This window comes from Corvus kubaryi, unplaced genomic scaffold, assembly GCF_017639235.1.
Source record: "Corvus kubaryi isolate FWS band 111438036 unplaced genomic scaffold, C.kubaryi_AGA036_p1.0 77, whole genome shotgun sequence".
NCBI classification, from domain to species: domain Eukaryota; kingdom Metazoa; phylum Chordata; class Aves; order Passeriformes; family Corvidae; genus Corvus; species Corvus kubaryi.
In genome coordinates, this window is record NW_024582064.1 from 720,812 (window position 1) to 744,706 (window position 23,895).

The following is a 23,895-nucleotide window of genomic DNA, read 5'->3' on the forward strand; positions in this document are numbered from 1 at the left end:
CAAAAGCTCACACAACTCTAGGATGTTCTTTAATTAACCCTCATCTAACTCCCACTCATGTTCACAGAAATACTTCCTTTCATGTCAATGAACATGATCTGAGTAAAGTTAAAGCCTAGATAATACCAATATTACTTCAGGAATATTAAGGATTGTTGTAATATGACCAAAGATCAATACTCAGGAAGTTTCCTGGTGATGCAAAACTACGGGAGTGGCTGATATACATGAAAGCTCTGCTGCTGTTCTGTGGGACCTTGATAAACTGGGGAGTTGCGTGGAGAGAAACTTAATGAGGTTCAACAAAGGGAAATGCAAGTCCCAGCATGTGGGGAGGAATAACCTCAAGTCCCAGCATGTGGGGAGGAATAACCCCAAGTCCTAGCACAGTTTGGGGGCTGACCTGCTGGAAAGCAGCTCTGCGGAAAAGCACCTGTGAATCTTGGTGGGTGACAAGCTGACCATGAGCCAGCATTGTCCTTCTTGGGGCCAGGAGGGCCAATGGTACCCTGGGGTGCATCAGGAAGAGTGTGGCCAGGGAGGTGATCCTGCCCCTCTACTCAGCCCTGGTGAGGCTCAACCTGCAGTACTGTGTTTGTTTCTGGGCTCCTTAGGACAAGAAAGACAAGGAGCTACTGAAGAAGGTCCAGAGGAGGGGCACAAATATGATGAGGGGTCTGGAGCATCTCTCTTATGAGGAGAGACTGTGGGAGCTGAGCCTGGTTAGTCTGGAGAAGACTGAGAGGGGATCTCATTAATGCACATAAATATCTCAAAACTGGTGACAAGATGGTGCCAGACTCTTTTCAGTAGTCCCCAGCAACAGGACAAGGAGCAAAGGCCATAAACTAAAACACAAGATGTTCCACCTCAATGTGAGGAAGAACTTCTTTACACTGAGGATGGCAGAGCACTGGAATAGGCTGCCCAGGAAGGTTTTGGAGTCTCCCTCTCTGGATACATTCCAACCTGGGTGTGTTCCTGTGTCACCTGCTGTGGGTGTCTTTGCCTTGGCAGGAGGGTTGGACTGGATGATCTCCAGAGGTCCCTTCCAAACCCAACAATTCTGTGATTCTGTGAATGCCTATTTCAATATACTGCACAGAGGTAATGTTTTCCTGTACAGCACACATTACTGAGGATCTCTCTTTAGCATGAACTGTAGATGTGTTAGATTCATGCTTTTGATATGTAACCAATGATGAAAGATATAACCCCTCTGGATTGAAAGGACAGGAGTGGTGATAGCACATGCCATGCCAGAGGGAGATGATTAGCCAGAGGAATTGTAAGCACCTGGAGCCATTTGTTTCTTCTGGAGGAGTCAGTGCTGAGAGGAGTCAACACTCAAGTTGGCCTAGGGAAGAAAGGTAAGATGCCTTTGGCTTTTATTTGGTTTAGTTGTTTGTTTCCTTAACAAGATGAAAACAGAAGTCAACTTTAGGCCATGAATGAAAAGAAAAAAAAAAAGAGTATTTTGTGTTATTTTTCACTCTCAGGCAGAAAGGAAATTATCCAGGTTGTGCTGATATTTTTGTTGGCAGAAAGCATAGGTATGGAAACCCAGTGGCTACCAGACTAACCTGGGGAAGGGAAAAGATGGTACAAGACAGCCTTGCTGCTCTTATTGTTATAGGCTCTTGAGACTGAGGATCCAAATTATGATGTTATGATAGTATTAATTAAAATATTCAATATTTTCCATCAATCTGACATGTGGGCCTATGGAGGTGAAGGTGACACAGGAGGGCATGCCTTCAAGCCATGGGCTGAAGTTTCTTTTTTACTCTTCGCCAACAATACAAGGGGGAATGCGAGTAAAGCTGAGGCTGTGACTCTGCAGTCTCTGCACTGACACAAGCACAGGCTGCTGCCAAAGACATGGAGAGGCACATTTTGACAACAGGCTGCCCTTATATTTAGAGTCATGGAATTACAGAATACCCTGAGTTGGAAGGGACCCACAATGATCATCAAAGTCCAGGTCCTGGCCCTGCACAGGACACTCCAAGAATCCCACTATGTGCCTGAGAGTGTTGTCCAAACACTCCTTGAACTCTCTGAGGCTGGTGCTGTGACCACTTCCCTGGGGAGCCTGTTTCAGTGCCCCGGCTGAAAAATCTTTTCCTGCTATCCTACCTAAACCTCCTCTGAGACAACTTCAGGCTATTCCCTCAGGTTCTGTAACTATTACCACAAAGAAGAGATCAATGCCTGCCCCTTCTCTTCCCCTGTTGAGGAAATTGCAGCCTGCAATGAGGTCTCCCCACCTTAGTTAATTCTGTTAGTCCAGGCTTACTCGTTGATAGGAAATGGGGTATTACTCTGGCTTGCATGTAAAAAGCAGCAAAAGCTACAAAGGTAATGTATGACTCCCTAAGTACATAGGTTAAATTTCTCTTCTAAGTTTAATTTTTTCCAAAGCACTAGGGTGTTTGAGACAATCTTATCTTACCCGCTACACCCAATTTTTGCATAAATTTGATGATAAACATCAGCCATCATAACACCAGAGTGTTTTGGAGAACACCAAGTGCCTGGACGTGGTGGTGGTACCACATGCCTCCATCCCTGCTGTGCTCTGGCAGTAGGACCCAGTTGAGGGGCAAGTTCCAGCCTTTCTCCCTTTCTTAGTAGGAATGCTCCGTCTGCAGGAAATAGGGATAAAGAACTTCAGCTTTGTTCACTGCTGATGATTCCAAAGTGTCCTGTTACTGTGCTTACTCCAAAGGTCGCATCTTCATGAGCATGATGCCACCAGCTCAGACAGATGCACAGACTTCAGGAGAGGTACAGCAACTAATTATTCTCTAATTAGCATAGGAGAGGTACAAATCCAGAGAAACTATCTGAAATCATTCCAGATTGCTTTTATGTACTGCCTTGCATGAGTTTTTTATTCACTGTAAGTAATTCAGTAAATTTAAATCAAACTGAGGAAAGTATTTGTTCTTCTGATCCCTGCTTGCAGTTTTTTTCTTTCTTGAAACTCAGTCACTTTCAGAGAGTTTCAGACAACTGGTTTCCTTCTAATCTCTACACACCCCTCACCTGCCCTTTCACTTTTTGTGGTGATGTCCAGACCTCTTTGATGGTAGTCCTTTGACCAGCTTCTTCAGGCAATGCCTGAAGTGATGTCTCCAGCTGATGTGCTTTTTTGGGAACAGCCTCTCAACATACAAAACATCCAGAGACTGCAAAGGACAGATGTAGGAGTGCACCCTATTGCTAACTATCCATAACTTTTTCCATCTATAAAGGAGAATAAAATGGTTTTGACCCCCTTTAAACATTTTCTTTAGTGATGATGCCTGAAGGAGCACTGATAGCAGGCCACGTTCCATGGTACTGCCCACCTTGCTCATCTCTGCTGCCCCTTGTTCTCACCCTCTGTTGATTTGTGTTTTATAAAAGTTGTGAAGCAGAGATTAAATGTGTGCAGAACCCAACAGAGTACAGCTTTGATCTGTGACCAGCTCTTACTATCAAACTCCTCGGTAATAACATGGAGTTCCTGGAGCACAGTTTTTTGTTCAATAGTGTCCACAGGGAGAATTAGCACACAATTTCTGCAGTGTCTGAAGAAAGATGATGCTCAGCTGGTGCACAGATAGCATTCCTCTCTTCTTCCTGCCTACATACTTCCATGAAACATGCAGAAAGATAACACACAAGAGACCTTGTGTGTGAATTGCAGCTGGGCAGAGGTTCAGAATCATGAAGGCAGGAACTGAGAAATACCAGAGCCATGACTTATGTTTTACTTCCAGATATTCTAAGCTAAAAATTTCCACTTAAGGAAAAACAAAACTGCGATGATACCATTGCAAGTGGTGTGCAAAGTGTAAAACAGACCACAGAGCAAAAGTAAGGCTGTCTTACTAGGCTGTAGACAGTAATACATCATTCTGCTAACAGAGGGCAATGTAGAAAAGCAAACATTTGTACAAAGCCTGTTCTTTCCTAAGTGTGAATTCAAGACATTTTTACTTTGCTTCTTCATGTTAAGTCAGATCCATGTTTCTGGAATTACAGCGCTTCATATAAAATCTGAATGCATCTGTAGCCAAGACTGTGATGAGGATGCCCCAAACAACCATCCTCATAAAAACCTACTTCAGTCTATAATAAGTCACTCTCGTCCTCCCAAGCTTTCTTGGAAGAAAAATCTAGAGGAAGTAAAATGGGATCTTGCTGACTCCAGTTTTTCCCCAGCTTCTCAGAAATAGTTCCATTAGAAGGCAATCATTGAAGCAATTAAACCTACATTTAGAGGATGCTGAAGGATTTGTTTTTCTCCATGAGAATGTGCTTCAGGTTTCACATGCAGAAATGGGAGAAAAGGGTCACTCTGGCTCATAGTCTGCAAGGCTAATCGAGCAAATGCTGGGGAGATAGGCAAGTGTTTTGTGGTTTCTGGCTGCTTAACTGGCAATGGAATAATCAATCAAGTAAATAATAATAGAATCTTTTTATCTTTCTTAGACAGATTTGGGTTTGGTAGGGACTACCCAGGAAACATCTGAGCATAACCTTTCCTTGAATGCGTGGCAGCCATTGATGTACAGGTTCTGTGCCGTGGCTAGGAGAAAATTCCCCATTTGTCATCACCCCCGCAGCGCTTCTGTGGATAGAGCAGCTGCATCTCTTTCCCCTCTACAGCACTTGCACTGTGTGCAACAACAGCAGCCAGCAGCACTGTAACATAAATGTGTCCAAAATCATACTTCAATTTAATTACCTATAAAACCGTATTCAATAAAAGAGGAGGAAGAAAATGCCATTACTTTCCTTAAATAGATCAAATTTCAGTAATAATCCTGAAAATTCCTTTACCTTTGATTTAACGAATGCAGGAAGGGCCTGGGTAGTCACCAAATCAGCTGTGCACTGGCAGGAGGAACTTGGTACCGCAGCAGAGATTCAGTGCTCTAATTAAAGAGTTTCAGGCTATTGGAATTTTCCGTTATGAGAACAGAATGTTTGTCTGCCTCACAATTATGATGCTATCTTGACTTGTCTCATATATCACAGCCATGTGGAAATTAATTCTGGGGGGAATTTAGAATGTGTTCTTTACAGCACTCTCTTTTAGGAAGGTTGGAAAAAATGTGCTGTCCATTTAAAGGTCCTAAAGTGTGTTTCCAGTGCTTTTATATTGCATTCTTATACCTGACCTTTTCTTTTTATTATTTTCACATCAGAAAGAAAAAAAAAAAGAAAAAGGAAAAAATCTGGGTTTCTTATCTTCTTAGTGGTGCAATTCTATAGGAGCTTTAAAAACTTTTCTTATGCTACAAATTCTTCCAATTTTCTGGGTGTAGAGCATTGTACCACTGCCTGTAATTTTTCTAACCAACCTACTCCAGGTTAGTTTCCATTTCAAAAGAACCTACTCCATTTGAAAGCACAGTTTCTTTTGCTCCTTTCTAAATATTTCATGGAGGTCATGCTTCTAAATTATGCAGGAAAGACTCCACAAAAAAAAAAAAAAAGTAGACTCTATCAGGAATCAAAGCCATGGAAATGGTAGTGTCTGCTAAGTGGTATCTGGGCATGCTCCTATTTAGTATAAAGGCAAGATGGTAACACAGTCCCAAGTATTCAGGAAGTCCTGTGGAGAGCAACAGCAGAACTGAAGAATACAGAACCACTTTGCTGATTGTGTTTTCAGCTGCAGTCACAGCACAAAACTCTCTTGCTGCATATCTTCTTTTTGGGTCTATTATAGATATATATAGTGTGTATGTATATAGAAATATGCAGGGTTTTGGGCTAGGCAGTAATTGGTACAGGGTGATTGGCAGTAATGAATAGTGTGTATGTTGAAACAAACTCTGAAAACAAACACTCCTGAAGCAGACATTGCTTTTTGTAAAGCTTATTTCACAGTTCGCTTTACCTGAAATCACCTTTTTCATATTTGCTGTGTTGCTGTTACAGAATGAGGCTGTCCTCCCTGAATGGCAGCACTTGGCCATCGTCCTGTACTCACAGGATGTGTGCACATCCAGCCCCACCCCACCTTGTATCAACCTAGAGGATGTGGAGTTACAGTTTAGTTCCTGGTGCAGGATTTCTGGCAAGGTTATGATTTGAGAATAAATCTAATACTTTCAGTCTGAAATAACTTTATCTGTATTTGTAAATTCTCAAAGGAAATAGTAAATATCATTTGAGGTGAAGATTTAATATTAATATCAATATTTCTCTGCATTTTTTTTTCTTTTCTGTTAGATATATGCAATTTCTTTTTTATCCATTCTGAATTTTCTGTCTGGAAGAAAGAATTTCCACTTGCTGCCACTGAATTGTCATTGGGCTCATTACCTCCAATGAGATGAGCAGTGGCATGAAATAATTAAACTTACTTTCTGCTGGTAAGCAGGGAATATTTCCACCCTATTCCTTTTGATTTGACCTTTGGCTAAGTATATTTGTCTTTGCTACATGCATGATATTTCTTCCCCTGGATGCAGTGTGTTGCTTATCCTGGATGAGACAGTGATTTCTACAGCATTGTTTTCAAAATTATATTTGCAAGAAAGAAAATGTGATCTTTTATACTGCTGAATGATGACAAATTTTTGTCTGCAGAAATCCTCATTAAGTGGCAATAAAATCTGATTTTTATGCCTATGAGAATTAATTTCCATAATGAAATTTTATTAATAATATTTTTAATGAAGTTGTGTTTCTCTGTTTATATAATGTAGTGTTTAATCACATACGAATCTAAATCAGAGCTTTCTGGTGTAACCCACTACATAAGAATACCTCTTGGGAGATTTCACAAAAAATCAGGAGTTAATTCATAATGAAATGAAGATAAATAATGCTTTTATTATAAGTTTTTCCTTAGTTACTAATAAAAAACATCCAAGATCATAAAAAAGAAAAAAAAAATCTAACAATCTCCGAAAGTGAAAAATAAAAAAGCTGCCAGTCAAAGTGAAATGTGCCCTAGTTACAGTGTGGCATGGGTTTGATTTACTGGAATCCAGACATTGTCTGTGGGTAAAAGGAATATTTCTAAAGAAATTTTCATTGCTTTTACTTTTAGGTCATTTGAGTGCTTATGAATATGGGTACCCTATAGACCAAAATATGTGAAAAATGCTGCATGGGAACCAGCAGCACAGGGTTACTCACACCATCCTCACCCATTGTCCATCTGGATTTGATCAGAAGGAAAAACAAGGGAAATGTTGTTCCTTGTCCTGCCAGAGGTAAATTTCTGGGAACCTCTTGTTCCTTCTCCCTGTTTGATTTTTGCAATTAGTTTTATATTAGGAAAAACAGTCTTAGCATAGTAACTCCCTAACCCCAGGCAAGAAAGTAATTTTCCTTTTCTTGATTTCTCACTCTCATCTCTCTCATTCTATTTAATTTTTCTTGGTTCTCAGTGGAAAAACTTGCCTGTCAGGGATAACAGAACATGTGGGCTCGAGGCCCTTTGTAGCAGAGAACGGAGCATTAAACAAGGGTCTCCCTCGCTTTTTCTTTGCCTCTCTGTCCTGTTGATCTCACCAAGGACCATGCAGCTGACAATTTACAGGGTCTAGTCTTCTCACCTACTGGGAAATCACTGTCAGACCACGGTGATAAATGGGGTGTCTAATCTCGAGAGAGTTAATTTTTGCAGCTAGGCTTTGTTACCAATTTCTTTCCCTATTACTGCAGGTCAGAACAAATGTCCTCAAACTTCTTGGAAGTATCTAGAGAAAGGCTGTGCATGTCTCTCGCTTCAGTGTAGATGTGAGAATAGGCAAGAAAACAATCAAGGGTGGAGCTGTGAAAGCTCTAACTCAACAAATAGGATATCATCTGCTGACTTATTTAATCAGAGGCTGGGGCGCGTTTTAGTAAAACAAAGTTTTACTTTGCTTAAAAGAAACCTTAAGTTTCTGCTTTTGCTACCTTCACTCTCCTTGAGCAGCACATGATTTCTCAGAGATTGTGCTATTTCCGATAACTCAGGCTATTCGTAATTTCTGTAATAAATAGATTTTCATATTGAAAATACTGTACTGAAAACCAATTCATACTGGAAACCAATGCTTTCATATTGGTTTTCAGTTCAGAAAAAGGGACTATACACTCTTTAAATTGGTCTGTGTCTTTTCTTAAGATGAGTGTGAGTGAACAAATAGGAAAACATCTTAGTAAGAAGTGGTTTAAACAGACAGCTCTGGTTCCATGTTGTATCAAATCTGTCTTGTAAAATGACGGCTGCTACAGCTGATAAAAATGTAAAAGTTATGGTACAGAAAAAAGGTCATAAGGTTACCTTATACCTGTATAATAGTTAAGTACTGGCCAAGAACAACTGTCTGCCACAGAGGGGTTTAAGTGCATGGCCAACATGATCATTTGTGCCTTTGTGCAGTCAAAGGAAATAACTCCATTTAATTTTCAGAGAAATAATGCGTAAACTTATGCTTGTTTTAAAATGAATTGTTTTATATTGAAATAAAACCAACAAATCTCTGGATACAACATCATTTTCCCTCTTAGTACAAGATGAATGCAAAGAAGTGAATGGGACACGTGAGCTGCTAATGCATCACTTACTTTCCCACAGTGCCTTAAATGATAAGGATTTAGTCTTGCAAGACACTGTAAAGCTGGGTGAAAAGTTTCAGTGAAAAGGGGGAAAGAGAGGAATCTGTGACATAAATAATTCCTGTGTTTGGACAAATTCATAATGTGAGGATTCCTTTCAGGCACAATATATCCTAAAGTTACCACACAGGAAATTTAGATGAATCAGGGCCTCATGAGAATACAGTTAGAAACTCTTTTCCAAACCCAAGTAAGGAAAGGCAGAACTACTGGGGTAAGAGAATCCTGCTTGGAATAATACCTCAATAACTCTGCTTGCTGTCGAGCTGTGTATTTATTGGCAATTATTGTTGTTGTGCTGCTTCTCCCCATTCCCAACCTCCCCACACCAGATCTTCTTTGTACTTCCCATTTTTTCTTTAATTAGTTCTCTTCTTTGGTCCCAACATGTAGGAGAACTAAACAAGGCTTTCCAGCCTGCAAGTAAGATCAAAATCTGTAAAATGAAATGGAAGATGGAAACAAAATGCTGTTTGAACAATAAAAAAAGAAAAATAATTTTGATGAAGATCATGATACTGAGTCCTCAATTATTACAGCAGTCTGGCCACAAAACTATAAGAAGCTGGGGAGGGAGGGGGGGAGGCGGAATCCACCCTAGCATCTTTCATTTTATTAAAACCCTGTCATTTTTGAGTGCTGCCATAAATTTAACCACCAGATTTATAAATCCAGACTTTGTGCCCAAGTCTAATTGCAGATCAGGAGGTGATATGTGCACACAGATTTTCATAGATTCACTTCAAAACAACTTTGATGTATGAAGGACCTTTTGTCTCTTGTGTAGACCAAGCCACAATAATACAAAGAAACCAGCAGTAAAAGAAAGCATCTGCAGAACAACAGAGTATGAGTGAGCATGGATTTTGTGTACTACAGTTAAACTTTTTCAATTTAATTCACTTTCTTCAGTATGTCTGTGGTGGTGTTTAGTTGGTTTGATAGGAGGAGGTGTGTAGATATGAATAATTTGTGAAGCCCACTGGATCTGGGATGTGTTAGGAGCTCCTGAGCTCTTCTGCCTGGAGCCCAAGAAAAGCTATTTGTAATATAAGTCAGGCAATGTTAGGAAAAATATACAGTAAAAATTAATGCAAGTTATCCTGTTGTGATTTTTTCTTCTTTTATTGGAAAAACTTTGAATTTAGAAAGAGAAAAGTTGTCCCCAGGACAGTTAAGATGATAAAGTCACTCCTTCACGTGTTTATGGTGCCTTCTGAGAGAAACATATCCTATTGGTGTCCTTTTTGTAACTTACTGAGTCTCCACAGCACATGGAAAGACTGAGCTGTAGGAAGTCAACTTAGCGCCCCCGATATGCGATAGTCTCTTAAGAGTGTGTGACTGCATTGGCAGGTTTCACAGAGGAAACGGAGAAGGGAGGGAGGGAAGGGGTTATATTTCTCCTTTTTCTCTTAGTGGGAACTTCACTGGACTGCTCAGATAATCTCTCTGTATTCCTCCCAGGTTATTTATCCTTGTTTCCACCACCAAACCTTTCTTTGCAATCCTGCTATGGATAGCTATTATTTACAAGAGGATTTTAAAGGTTCTTTTTGTTGTACTTAGGGTGGGGATTTTTAAATTAAAATCACTGCAAATTGAAGATCAGTGAGCCTTGCTTCAATATAAAGGAAGTTAGATAAAATGATAATGAAATTTACTTTTAAATAATGTAGGCCTGCGCCAGAATGGGTTTTTTAATGGAAAGTAAAATTAAAGGAAGCTCAAAAGGTCAGGAGTTAAAATCATAAGAGAAAATAATCATGCATGGATCACAAAACACACAATTGACCTCTGACAGACATTTGGTATTCAAAAAGATATGGATTACCTTAATTTACTAAACACTTAAAAGGGATTTAAATCCTCATGCTTCAGAGCTAAGTCAAATTTCAAATGAATGGAATGAAGAAGAGCAACTTTCACTACATAAAGCTATCATTTCTTCATTGTCCGTAAGGTAATTTCTTGGGATTTTTCTCCAGGGCTAACTTCTGTCAGGCCCAGGTTGCTGAGGCTGCTTCTGGCTGGTGGGTCAAATTATATTTCTGCAGTGCAAGTGACCACAAGGTGAAGTAGATATGGTGTGATTTCCCCCTTCAAGAAATCGGTTACAGCACCAGCACGTCTTTTAGGAAATCTTTGGATCCCTGCTGTCCTCCTAAGATGCCCTAGTTCAGCTACTGGAAAGAAGACACATCCCAGGTGACTCATTAGCAAAGAGAGGAATTGGGAAGCACACACAGAAGAAAATAGGATCCCACAGGCCCTTTTATGATTTATTGTGCTTTGTGTAGGATTCTCATCAAAGGTAGTTTTGCTTTTAAGAGGAGTTTCTTGTTTCAATTCAGTCATCTTTGTGAGAATGCTAATAATCTTTCCATAGCAAGAAAATGGGTCTTTTAAGCTTTGGCCAATGATCCAATTTTTTTTCAGCTCCATTCCAATAAAGTCTTCTGAAGTCCCCTAAGTGCCCAAACAAGACAGACTGTAGTAAACTCTCTAACTACAGATTCTCATTTCAGTGGAGTCACAAGCAATACATTTTTATCCATATACAGGAGCAAAAGGCTCTGGTGTGGTAATTTTCACCTCCTTTACTTCCTTTTCTCCTCCTTCCTACACATTCCCCTCGACATATTTAAATCTAGAGACACATGGCTGTACATCTGCATTCATAACCCAGAGCTGGAAGGCCCTGTGCTACACCCACCAGAGAAAACTGGAGTCTAGGGCTGGCTCGGGATATTCTGAGGCTGGTCTGTTTTATCAGGAACAGCAGCTGGCATGGGAGCTGGTCTGGAGAGGGTCAGACAGGCTGCTCTCAGCAGGATGTTTTGCTAAATTGGGTTTGCTGTTACTGCTGGTTCTTTAATTGCCTAGCTGCTCTGTAAAAGGCACTCATAGCTATGATGGACCCCTTGTAGTCTGTTGAATAAGTGCAGGTTCTAACATGGCTCCTTTCACAGCTTTCCATTTTCCTGTCAACTCAGAATTGATATTTGGTAATACTTTCACACACTCTCTTCCAGGGGCTCATACCCATTTATTTTTTTCAAAAGATGCTGAGTTATATTAAAATTCTAATAGAACTTTGCTTCCCAGATACCTAAGTTGCTCTTGAAAAGCTTTTCAAGCTTTTTAACCAGTAATTTGTTACATTACAAAAAAACAAAACAAAAAACAAACAAAAAAGGGCAAAGTTTATATGTGCAATTTTTAACAACAAAAAAAAAAGGTATTGAAAATTTTGATATTCATCCTGCTCAAAGAAGCAGGATTAAAACACAAATGGGCCTAATGTCTGTGTAAGCATTGGATTCAGAACAGGGAACTCTTTGTAATTCAATCACAGCTATGGTGCTGAAAATTTCATCACAAGTAAGAATGGGAATATTGAAAAATGTATTTTAGTTTTCTAATACCTCCTGTAATAGAGGAGCAGCCCTGGAGTGCACATTCAAGACTGCATAATCTGGGAATTAGCTAAAGAGACAATGGCAGTAAAGATTCTTTAATTCAAAAAGCTGAGTGCTCAAATGACACAAAACCCACTAAGAAAGTGCTACAAAAGATGATGCGAACAAACTGCCGGCCACATAATTACTCTCCCAGCAGGCTCATCAGACAATTCCCAGCATGCCCTCCTGCCTCTTCTGGGAATGTTTTGACTAAATCTAACAAAATAATGGCTGCAGTCACCTCCTTTTATAGTCACTTGGGATACAAACTGGCAGCAGTGTCAAGTCCTTGCAGGAACAGATAGTTCTCACCAGCAGTATTTGACTGTCAGATGCAAAACACTTGGCAACACACAAGCATGTTGAAAGCCATTAGAAAAAACATCCTTTTTTTTCTAGACTGAGAAATCCTGAGGGAGAAAGCATGCTGAAATATGGACTTTGGATATGTTTCTTTTTAAGAGAAGAGAGGAGTTTTTTCTATCAGTCTAGGTTATTTAAGGAAAAAGTAAAAATGCTTTTGGAAACTTCACAAGCTAACCATTCTGTTCACTCTTCCTTAGCATAGGCATTATCTGTTCCCTCATTAGAAATGTGCAACTTGAGCAAAACTAACTTCAGAAGCCATTTCATAGCACCATTTTCATAGCACATTCATTACATCTTTCACTCCTATTCATAAATATTTGTTTAAAGAATTTGCTTCAAATAGAACTAGATCTCAAATGCATGTTATGAGCCTGCCCATCTTGGGAGGTTCTACTAATGTTGGATAGGCACCAAAATGCATTTCTTCCTCTACAGATGAAGAGGAGCTGAAGCAGTACCTGGGGTGTAAGTCAAAATGGCCCTGTTGAAATTGGTTTCCTCTGGGGCTAAAAACCCCCATGTGAGTATTGCTGTGTGTGCTAACATACTTTTGTGGGGGAGGAAAGTTATGAATCTCATTGTGTTTCTGATTGCTTCACAAATTCCTGTTCCTTAAGGTGAGAAATGGCCATTAGCCTCTCTCTCTCTCCTGTCTGTCTCACATGGGCCACAGTATCTCTTTACCAGTGCAGCAAGGCGTGTAACTTGTGAGTTACGAAGAAGGACAAAATAAATCAGCCAGAATTAAAGCCCTGAGGTGTTCCTTCTTGTAGGAGCTTAGGTGGGTTGGACGGTCGGGACGGACGGAGACGAGAGATCTCTGAAGTCAGATCTTGGAACATGCGGTTTATTGCAAAGGGCGTGGGTACAGGGGCACCATTTAGAGCTGCCAGCCGCAGCTCGGAGCAGGCCCAAGAGAGCAAGAGTGTAAAAGTAAGAGCAAGTAGGTAAGAGTGGAGTAAGAGTGAGCGAAGAGGAGGTAAGTAAGAGAGTAAGCGGGTAAGGGAGTAAGTAGAGTGGATTGTGAAGTCCTGGTTACAATACAATAAATCATCTTCTGTACTGAATATTCTAATTTCCACTAACCAATCTAATACAAGATACAAATCCTATAGCATTTACATACAGCCTATAAGAATTGTTATATTACCATAGAGTGTTACATCTTAACTCCTAAAAACTACTCTTTGGACCCCTTCTGCTGAGCTAGTAGGGTCTGCTCTGACCCTTGGACCTGCCTGCAAGCAGAGGGTATTGTTCAATCAAAAGGGGATTACCTTCAGTCGGCCATACCATTGTTTTCCAGTTGTTCAGTAACTAAGACTTGGTATCTCAAAGGTGGCCTTCATTTCGATGTCGCTTATAGTTTTCATATTCCCAAAATCTTTTGTCAGGCAATCATATTTATAAGGCTTTCCTGTTTCATCTTCCCCAACACTTCTGCTGCATCCTCGGAGGACAAGTAGGAAGTTTATGACTGCCCATTCAGCACTGGCAGTGAGCTTGTTCCTCTTCCAGCTCAGGCTTGGGCGCCCTGTTTTCGGTAGTCCTAGGAAGGGAGGGAGAACTGCTTCTAGAAATTTTTGCTTGTGAAATGGTTATGAAGTTGAAAATGTTGTCTTTAAAACCTCTTTAGATCTCTGAATCCTCATAAAGCAGAGTATTAAAATTTTGTTCTGTATTTTTTTACTTGACTCTACATGGTTTACAAGCTTAGGAGAGCTAAAAGATCTTTTCTGCCTTTGGAGAAAGCTGTCTTCATTGGTGACAATTCAAACTGTTAGACTCTTTCAAAACATGTTATTTTCATGTCTAAGTGGATAGATCCATTTCAGTGTGTGAGTGAGAAAGTCCGCTCTCATCTCTCATTGTGTTTATGGAAGTGCATATTCTTGGACCAGGCTCCTCTTTTTTGGGGGGGGGTACATACACACAAACTTCACCATCTCAATTTACAGAATCAAAACTGTGTTGAAACAGTTTGTCATGGGTTTTACAGTCTTTAGGGTAATATGTTGGATAATCACAGAATCAAAAAATCACAGAATATTCTCAGTTGGAAGGAACCCACAAGGATCATAAAGTCCAACTCTTCATTGAATGGCCATACAGGGATTATAATGGATGATTTTCTCTGGATCTCATTGTAAATAAAGTTAAGATAATAATGCAGAATATTCTTCCTTTACAATACTTTTAAGGATTGCAAATAGAAATATGATCTCCACTGTTTGTGAAGCTAAACTTCATGTGAGATAGCTGGCAATATCCTGTATCTTCCAGAAAGATTATCTCCTTCAACCCTCAAGGGATCTGTTTCTCCTTTGTCTGGCCTGCTCCACCACTTTTTCCTGGTCACATTTGCTGTGTAAAGGCTCCTCCTGTTGCCTCTCATTCTGGATCTCACAGAGCCATCCCTGAAAACAAATTAATTAACTTGAACATATGTCTGCAATGCTCCCCAGATCCCCTGCCTTCTGCCCACAGCAGCACAGGTCCTACAGGACTTGCCTGGATGTCATGGTCAGAGCTACCACAACTGCACCACAGTCCCAGGCTTTTTGCTGTCCCTAAAAATGGACATTTTACTATTCCCACTGAATTCAGTGGAGCTGGGATTTGGCAGCTGCTCCTTCTGCTCAGTCCCCAGAACCTTGTGTCTGTAGGTATGGGTTCATTCATCATGGATTCAGGCTGGACAATCTCTTCTGCCAAATGGCCGGGAGCACAGGTTACATTGGTGATAAAGGATGCGAGAGGACGAGTCCTCACCACCTTTCTCTTACTTGCAGGGACCCAGCCCCACTCCATCTCTGCTGCCTGCTGCTGAAGGCGGAGCCAATCCCTCCATCTTCCCAGTCTTGCAGTCATTCCCTCAGGTCCTGAAGGCACTGACCCACTGTTTTATCTGAAAACTTCTAGTTGAAGATGTGCTCTGAGAAAAAAGAGCATTCCTTTTCTTTGGGGTATATATTTCCCCCTGCACATCTCATCACAGCCTGATCTGTTTAAACATCAAAAGTACTTGAGTAAATATATACAACAAGGCTAAGTGATTAGAATAATCTAATGCAAATTTCAAAGACTCTGAGGAGATCTGAGAAATCAACACTGTCATAAGTTTCATTTCCACAGCATGAATGGAAATAATATTAGTAAAATACAGTTTGTACTTCAAATAAAAGAAGTGTTGAAATGCTAATAAGTGAGAGGATTGCTGGAAGGTGGGGAGGGGAACATGGCAGGTGCAGGGTAAGCTCTTTCTCCAGTTGTAGATGCATTTTATTTGTTCATAAATACCTTAAAAATGTAATAACCTCTCTGTGGGCAATGAGGCATTCTTTTCTATTAACTTTTGTCATATACTATTTTCATGCATCCTCATTCGTCTCCTGAGCCTGACTTCAACTTCACGGGCCAGCACTGCCCAAGGCAGGGCCCTGGCCTCTCTTGGCAGCACCAGTGACAGCCACCACAAGGGCTGAACATAAGAGCCATGTAAAGACACCCTAGGGAAGGGAAGCCTTCTCAAAGGCAGCATCCAGCCTCAGCCACCCTCTTCCCAGAGGCAGGGATCCCTCTTGGACAAAAGGGAACCAAGCAGGAAAGCAAAACATGGTACACAGATGACTCAAGCAAGAAAATGCAGTGGAGGCATAGCCCCTACAAGTGCCACCAGTCTGATATCTGCGGTTCTTGTTCACAGTTTGAGCATCTGCTCTGTCCCCATCACGTCCCGAAGTGGCACTGTGTCAGCCCCGCTGAAGGGTGGCGGAGGAGGGAGTCAAGGTGTGGGGGTATCATGTCTCCCATCTGATGGGGTCATGAGAGAGTCTCATCTAAACATCCACTTCAGACTCAAACTCTGCCAAGGCTGCACAGCTTTGCCTGCTAGCAGGCAGTTCATAAAAAGGTCCGGGTCTCCGGAGCTGCCAGAGCAGGAGCAGCCCCCTCCCTGTGAGAGGAAGTGGCCTATCTGGCCCCTGAGCCAGGGCTGAGTCTTCCACCTCCTTTCCCTCCACTTTATCCGTTGAGTCCCAGTGCAGCTCCACTGCCCAAAGTGCTCATTTCCTCCATCAGCATCACTTGCACTGAAAGTGCAGTGGACAGCTCCTCAGGGAGCTGATGGAGAGGTGGCCCATCAAGGTTAGGAATGTCTTTTTTTTCAGTTCTGAGGACAGGCATTTTCATGAGGAAAAAAAAGGAACATTTTTATATCAATAAGAGGTGAACAGTTCAGAAATAAAAGCCTTTCCTTCAGAAATGCAAATCATTTGGATTGCTGTAACATCTCCAGGGCTCTAATGATCTAAAGCACTGTCTTTTTTGCTGTCTGTAAAGCAGCCATAGCTTGACCTGTGAAGGACAATTTCATTTCAACTGACCTGGGGAAGCAATAAAAATGAAAAGACAAAATGAAAAGAAATATTTATTTGAACATTCATGGCAGTATTTTTATTTGCATCATAGAGCTCATCGACCAGTTCTGTGTGATCTTTCCACTCCCTAGAAATTGCAATGTTCCACTATAGCAAATGCGCTGTTTAAGGTCAATCATAAAACAGCTACAAGTACAACTTAAGCTTTTGCTATTATGGGCAAAACAAGAGAAAAGGTACTTTGTACTCCACCTGGAATTCTACTCACTCTGTACACAGTGTTAATAAAATACAGATGCAGCTTGGGCCAGTGGTAATCAAGAATCATTAACATCAGAAGCTGTTCAATGGCCTGTATGAGTAGTATTTTGTTGGTCTTAGCTCAGTGCCCATTAGACAGACATCTACATTACAGGCAGAGCCATCACGCCATTGGCAAGGACCACTGTGACACATATTCTCACTGAAGTCCCCTTTCGGAAGTAGGACTGACCACTTTTGGACACTGGTGGGCTCCCTGCGTCCCAGCACCACTCGTGCTCATAACCTCCGTGGTCCCTGAGGGCAGAATGTGCACATGCAGGGCTTTTGGGTAAGTAATAAAATGCAAATAGGGGCCAACAGAGAAAGCTGTGACTGATGTAAGAGCAGCAAGGAAAACCTATCAGGCTGTCTGTCTTACATGGAGGGAGGTGATACTTCTTCCCCTTCTGAGCATCCAGAACCTGTCCCACATGTGACTACAGCCAAAGGCATTGCTGCAACAAGAGACACTGTGTGCCTGCAAAACATCTCTCTGAGTGTACAACATCCAGCACAGACAACCAGGGCTTTGCTATCTAACAGATCTATCTGATCAATTAGAAGAAAAAATTGGTAAGCATGTCTCTCCTCTGCCCTGCAACATTTCTCTAACCTGTCTGTGTTTTTTCTCCTGTGAGATTGCTAAATTCAGAGCATAATCCTGAGGCAGCACCTCCCATACCACCCTTTCTGGTTTGTCCTGCTCTCTCTAAACCAGCACTTCATTTGGCATGGGAGAAACATCATTTTCCATCCCTGTGTTGCAGGATCACCCTTTCTGAGGCACGCAGGGATGCACTGCCAGCAGGGCATGCTGTAGTCCAGCTTTCAAGCCTCAACTGGATCCATACGCTTCCAATGATCAGGGTGATTTTTCCCCTGGTTTCTGCGTGGCTATGACTTGTAGCTGTCTCATCCATACAACTGTGGCCATATGCTCTTGGGTACCAGCAGGAGCAAGAAAAAATATATTACAATCTTCAGGGAACTGTGTCCATCATTATGCCAGTTGCCACCACAACAGGACAGGGCTGGGGAGCTTCCAGTTCTCCTGTGGAGACTTTCTACTCTTCTGTGACATGACGTTTTGCACTCAGATTTGTCACACACCTCCCAGGTTGGAAATCATATTTTGAGCCATTAAATTCCCCAGTTCTGTCTCCAGTAATATGCTTCATAGAAAAATGTCTGGAAGGCCTTTTTTGCTGTGAAAATACAATAATAAATTTGGGGTTTAAGGCTGTAAGGATCTAGAAATATGTATTCATTCATTGAGATGCTTTAAAAAGAGTACAAAGCTAAGCAAGTGATAATAAAGTAGGTCTGATTTATACAGTAATACAGTAAAAGGGCTGTGCAGGAAAAAGGCAAACAATCATTTTATGTATGTTTATGCACATTAACTTTCTAAGTGATTATACAGTCTCTAACATCTAGATTTTCAGGGGGTTTTGTAATGCTTCAAAGGAATATAGCTGCAAATAGACAAGTATCAGTTTAATTTCTTTCATTTCAGTAACAGCAAATGCATATTTTTGCTTTCAGATGCTGCCTCTTCTGCCAGTAGTACTTACATTTTTGTCTGCTTTTCTCCTGATAAAATTCCACTGATGTCAACTACAGCAAACCTTCATGCTTGCTCAATGTGTGAACAAGAAGGGAATAAGGGCCACACTAAACAAACAAAAGTCAATCATCAAGGAATAAGTGGGGCTTTTAGCCTGCTCAAAGAAAAGGTAAGTGGAAGGAGCTTTATATGACTCTTCTTCCATGCTCAAAGGTGGATGGTGTTATTTAGATAAAAGCTTATTTTTTGCCTTCTTTTTTCCTTGTGTGCTCTCAGAGGAAATTATATTGAAAAGGCTAAAGCTATAGGAGAAAGTTTCACGAAGGATGTCTGGACTTCAGGCGGCTCTCCTGAAAGCTGTTTCTTGCATAGACGAAGTTACAGCATTTCAGGGAGTGGGTATCCAGAGCCAGCCCTACAGCTGCCAGCTCCAGCTGTAGGCATACCTGAAGCCACCTTCTGTTCAAGTTACAAAGCATTATATACTTTCCTTTGCAGAGTATCTTAACACATAACAACCAATAAGCACCATACACAATACCTTTACATTTGCCTATAGCCTAACATAGCTACTACCATCACCATATTATAGTCATTATTATCCAATCACAAGAGTAAGTTACAATTTAAGCTTACAGTGGAAAATTCTTAGACCTTTCTTCTTCTTGCTACATCAACATTTCTTGTTTGCCTGCCATATCTTTCTTTTTGGTAAAGACATGTTTTCTATTGACTTATCCTCTTTTTGAGACTTATTTACTTGGTGAAAAACATGTCTTTGTTTGTAATCACATACCTTTGTCCTGCTCCTAAAAATCTCCTTCCAACTCATCTCCAACCTTTGCCTTCTCAGTTACTCAGCAATCCCTGTTTCAGCAAAACATCTTTTATTCTATATCAAAACTTGCTTTCATTTCTACCTCATCCCCAGCTTCTACATTCACAGACCTTTCTGCCAAACCTACATACCTTACCAAACTTTCATCCTCCCCAACATAAAGCCACTGACATTTTGGTGTTGTGAAAGAGTGAGAATGTAAGCTAGAAATTAATGGTAGTGTATCCCTAAGTATATGATCCATTAAGTTTTGTTGCATCCCTGAGAAATGAAGCATTGAGTATTTTCCTAAAATCAATATCCTACAGGGGTGAAAGCAAGATTAGTATCTTTCAGTGCAACAGCCCAGTAAGTACCTAGGTATAAATACAAAATAACTCTGGTTTACTTAAAGGGACTGCCATGAATAAGTACCAATGCAGCTGAGGACAACCCAGGGCCTCTAATCCCAGCCTGAATGTCTCCAAGCTAGTGTTTCCAATGCTCTGCACCTGCCAGGAGCAGCTCACTGGAGGGGAGGAATACGACCTCCCGTGCCTTGCCTGAAATGGATCTGAACAGCTGTTTTCAGGGCTGGTCAGCTGCAGCAGGTTTTCTTTTCAATAGGATGAAATAAAGAAAATAACTCTGCAGGGGGGTTCTTTACACTGCATACCTGAACCTTAAATACAGAGGGAAGCCAGGCATTAAAAGAGTGCCAGCTTCAAAAAGTTGTTGGCACTGACAGACGTGGCTGATCAATGGTTTTTGTTGCTACAAGGGGAGCTTTAACTGAAGCTGCTTCCCCTTGGTCTGCTGCCTGGGACAGCAGCAGAGGTCTCTGAGGAGCTAAGGAAGGAAGGCAAAGGAGCCTGGAGGAAGTCCTTTGTGGCAGTGACTACAGACCAAGAGAAACCTCTCAGCCATATACATCTTTTATAGCCAAAAGCTTTGCAAACATTAAAAGCAGGCAGTAAAACATTAAAAGCAGCAGCTGAAAAGAAAGTCAACTCAATCCTCAAATACACTTTTCATGGTATTCTGTCTTCAGGTTCTGTGAGTGGCAGGTGAGGTGAAACACATTTGAAGTCAGGTGCTTCTCCATCCTTCCCTTTGCATTTGGTATACTGGGATCTAAAAAACAGCAGAATTACGAAGCTGCAGTTGCCCAGCATAAGGGCTCTCTCGGTGGTCAGACCCTTTTCCCCTCGGGTGCAGTTCTGCTCGCAGCCAGCAGGGATCGCTGGTAGCTCCCGGTGAGCAGGGCAGGTGCGATGGTTCCCCCTCGGCTGCAGGGGGCGCTCCGGAGCGAGCTCGGGGAGCACGTGGCACTGGTGCCCTGGGATACCGGGGAAGGATGGAACAAAGGCTTCACAAACCCCTGGGCAGCTGGCCCCGGTGTCCGGCTGGTGCTTCGGGAACAGCAGGCTGGAGCGGCAGGCTGGAGCAGCAGGGATGAGCACAAATCTCGGGTGGCAGACGACATTTATCCAAACGGAGAACCCCCCCCGGAGGTCTAGGCAGGCAGGGTGAGCAGGGCTACAACGCAGCGAAAGCTCGAAGCAACAGCGGAGCAGGGCGGCCACAGCCTGGCCTCCAGCGGGGCAGGGAGGGCGGCCTTGGGATCCCGGCTCTGTTTCCAGCAGAAAGCAAAGTAGCCGAAGCAAGCGGACTTCTCTCTCTCTCCGACTCAGAGAGCGAACTGACCCCACACCCAGGTGAAACAAAGGAGTAGCCAGGCCCACCCTACCGCCAGTGGGCAGCTCTTTTGTCTTCCTTAAGTACAGCCATTTGTCCCCTAGCAACATGCATATGGGAAAAAATTCCTTTAACAGGAAAAAAACTAGGACTAAACTAAAACCCCAACACCAGTTGAAAGAACTAACACAGTATTAATCTGGTTTCAGATCCATCCAACTGATGATAGGATAGCTCAGGTATTAAGCTGCCTTTGTGATTTCAATTACCTACCTTTTATATGCCTGGAAAGAGAAGTTATCAGCAAAAAACTAATAAAGCAGAGAGCTCTGTAAAAGTGGCAAATGAGTTATTTCACTTGCTTTAGGCAGTGTAACCTACTTCTGCATAGTCACAGATGGGGAAGGTTTACTCGTTGCCTAAATTTTATATGCGCAGACAGAAAAGGAAGACACGAAAGCAGTCCTGTTTCCCCTACAAACTCAGCTTTTCCTTCTCCTCACTGTTGTTCTGCCCCCAACCCCTGCCTCCCCAGCAGCCAAAAAATAAAATCAATTTCCTTCAAAGGCAAGGGATGAAATGGGACCATACTGTAAAGGGAAGGGAAAGGTAAGGTGAAGGAGGAGATCCCTGCTGGCCATGAGCAGAACTGCACCCGAGGGGAAAAGGGTCTGACCGCCGAGAAGGCTGGGACTGGGTTTGTGATTGTTTGCTGTTACTGCCATAGTTATTGTTGTTTTGTTTGACTGGTTATATATATATAGTAAAGAAATGTTATTCTTATTTCCCACATCTTTGCCTAAAGGCCCTTGATTTCAAAATTATGATAACTCGGAGGGGAAGGGGTTACATCTGCCACTTCAGGGGAGGCTTCTGCCTTCCTTAGCAGACACCTGTCTTTCAAAACCAAGACAACTGGTCAGTGACACAGTTTATTTATCATGTAACTGACTGTTCTCTGTGTAAAATGGACGAGTGACAGAAGGACCTTTTTTCCTGACAAGTTCTGTAATATTTAGAAGCACAAATTTAAGACCATCTGGTCAGAAGCTACTTTTCTACTGATAAAGGCACAATGGGATAAACCTGGAATCCAAATATTTGGAGTAGTGGCATTAGTAAAAGCAGAGAATTTTACAAACTTTCTGGATCTCCAAAGAGTTATAGAACTCGGATTGAAAAACTAGTGCTTTTGTGGCTTACAGGCACAGATGAAGAAACAGCTTTTACCATTTCAGCCCTGATGGAATATTTCATGGTGGCTAACAAAATGCAAGAGTGAAATTAAAGACTTCTCTTTCCACGGCAGAAATAAGAATGATAACCACAGATTTCTGGTGGAACTAGATCTCAGGATCAATCTGAAGTGACTGATAGCATGCAATTCCAATGCCTCAGAATATATTGCAGTATACAGTAGACCCAGGAATTCCATCTCCTGGAACTTCTACTTCATCTTCCACACCTTCAAAAGGTATTCAAGTGTTATATTGGTTTTCTCTTCCCTGCAGAGTGTGGCTGTAGCAGCAAACAGTTGATCCAGTGTGCCATAAATTTCCAATTAAGATGGCAAGAGAGGTCTCAGGATATGTGAAAGCTGAGTTTGGAAAAACTGTTTTCAAACTGGGCTCTTAAAATCAAGATAAGGTGTTTGATTTTTCATGTAGTAACAATTGGTCTACAGCCAGTTGAACATGAGCCAGCTATGCCCAGGTGGCCAAGAAGGCCGATGGCATCCTGGCCTGGATCAGCAATAGTGTAGCCAGCAGGACCAGGGCCGTGATTGTCCCTCTGTACTCAGCACTGATGAGGCCACACCTCGAGTGCTGTGTCCAGTTCTGGGCCCCTCACGACAAGAAAGACATTGAGGTGCTGGAGCGTGTCCAGAGAAGGGCAATGGAGCTGGGAAGGGTCTGAGGGAGTACAAGTCCTGTGAGTGGCAGCTGAGGGAGCTGGGGATGTTCAGTCTGGAGAAATGGAGGCTCAGGGGGGACCTTATCACTCCCTGACAGGAGGTTGTGGCCAGATGGGGGTCAGTTTCTTCTTCCAGGCAACAAGCAACAGGACAAGAGGAAATAGCTTCAGGCTGCACCAGGAAAGGTTCAAGTTGGACATCAGGAGGAATTTCTTAACAGAAAGGGTTGTTTAACATTGGACCGGGCTGCCCAGGGAGGTGGTGCAATCACCATCCCTGGAGGTGTTCACAAAATGACTGGACACGTCACTCAGTGCCACGGTGTGGTTGACAAGGTCAAAGGTTGGACTTGATGATCTCAGAGGTCTTTTCCAACCTAATTAATTCTGTGATTCTGTGATTGCAAGTGGATACTTGTTATCTCAGCACATTTCTAACTTTCCCAAGATCAATTGAACAACTCCTGTAATTTAAGTGACAGGAAATTATTGTTTACTGATTTGCTATACTTAACACAGACAATTTGACCTGAGTCTTCAGTGAGGGTTTTTTAAACTACAGACACTACTTCTATATATGTATTCATTAATTTTGAATCTCAGAAATTGGAGAGTCCTGTTGTCTGCAGAGAACCAAAGCACACGAACAGCTTTCTGTGCTGGTCTTTCTGTTCAGCTTCAGAATGAAATGTTGTGTGCTGTTAGCTTGGGTGTGCAAGGCTCTGAGCAGAGGCATTGCTCGAGGGAGCATGGGCTCTG

The 23,895-nt window shown here is 41.9% G+C and overlaps 1 long non-coding RNA gene across 1 annotated transcript; it reads left to right on the forward strand.

The window, feature by feature from the left end:
• Positions 1 to 12,891: 12,891 nt before the first annotated feature.
• Positions 12,892 to 22,925, forward strand: LOC121676031. Its single transcript, XR_006020339.1, has 3 exons — positions 12,892 to 12,978; positions 18,686 to 18,876; positions 22,428 to 22,925. It is a non-coding gene; the product is annotated as an uncharacterized LOC121676031 (long non-coding RNA).
• Positions 22,926 to 23,895: the final 970 nt, after the last annotated feature.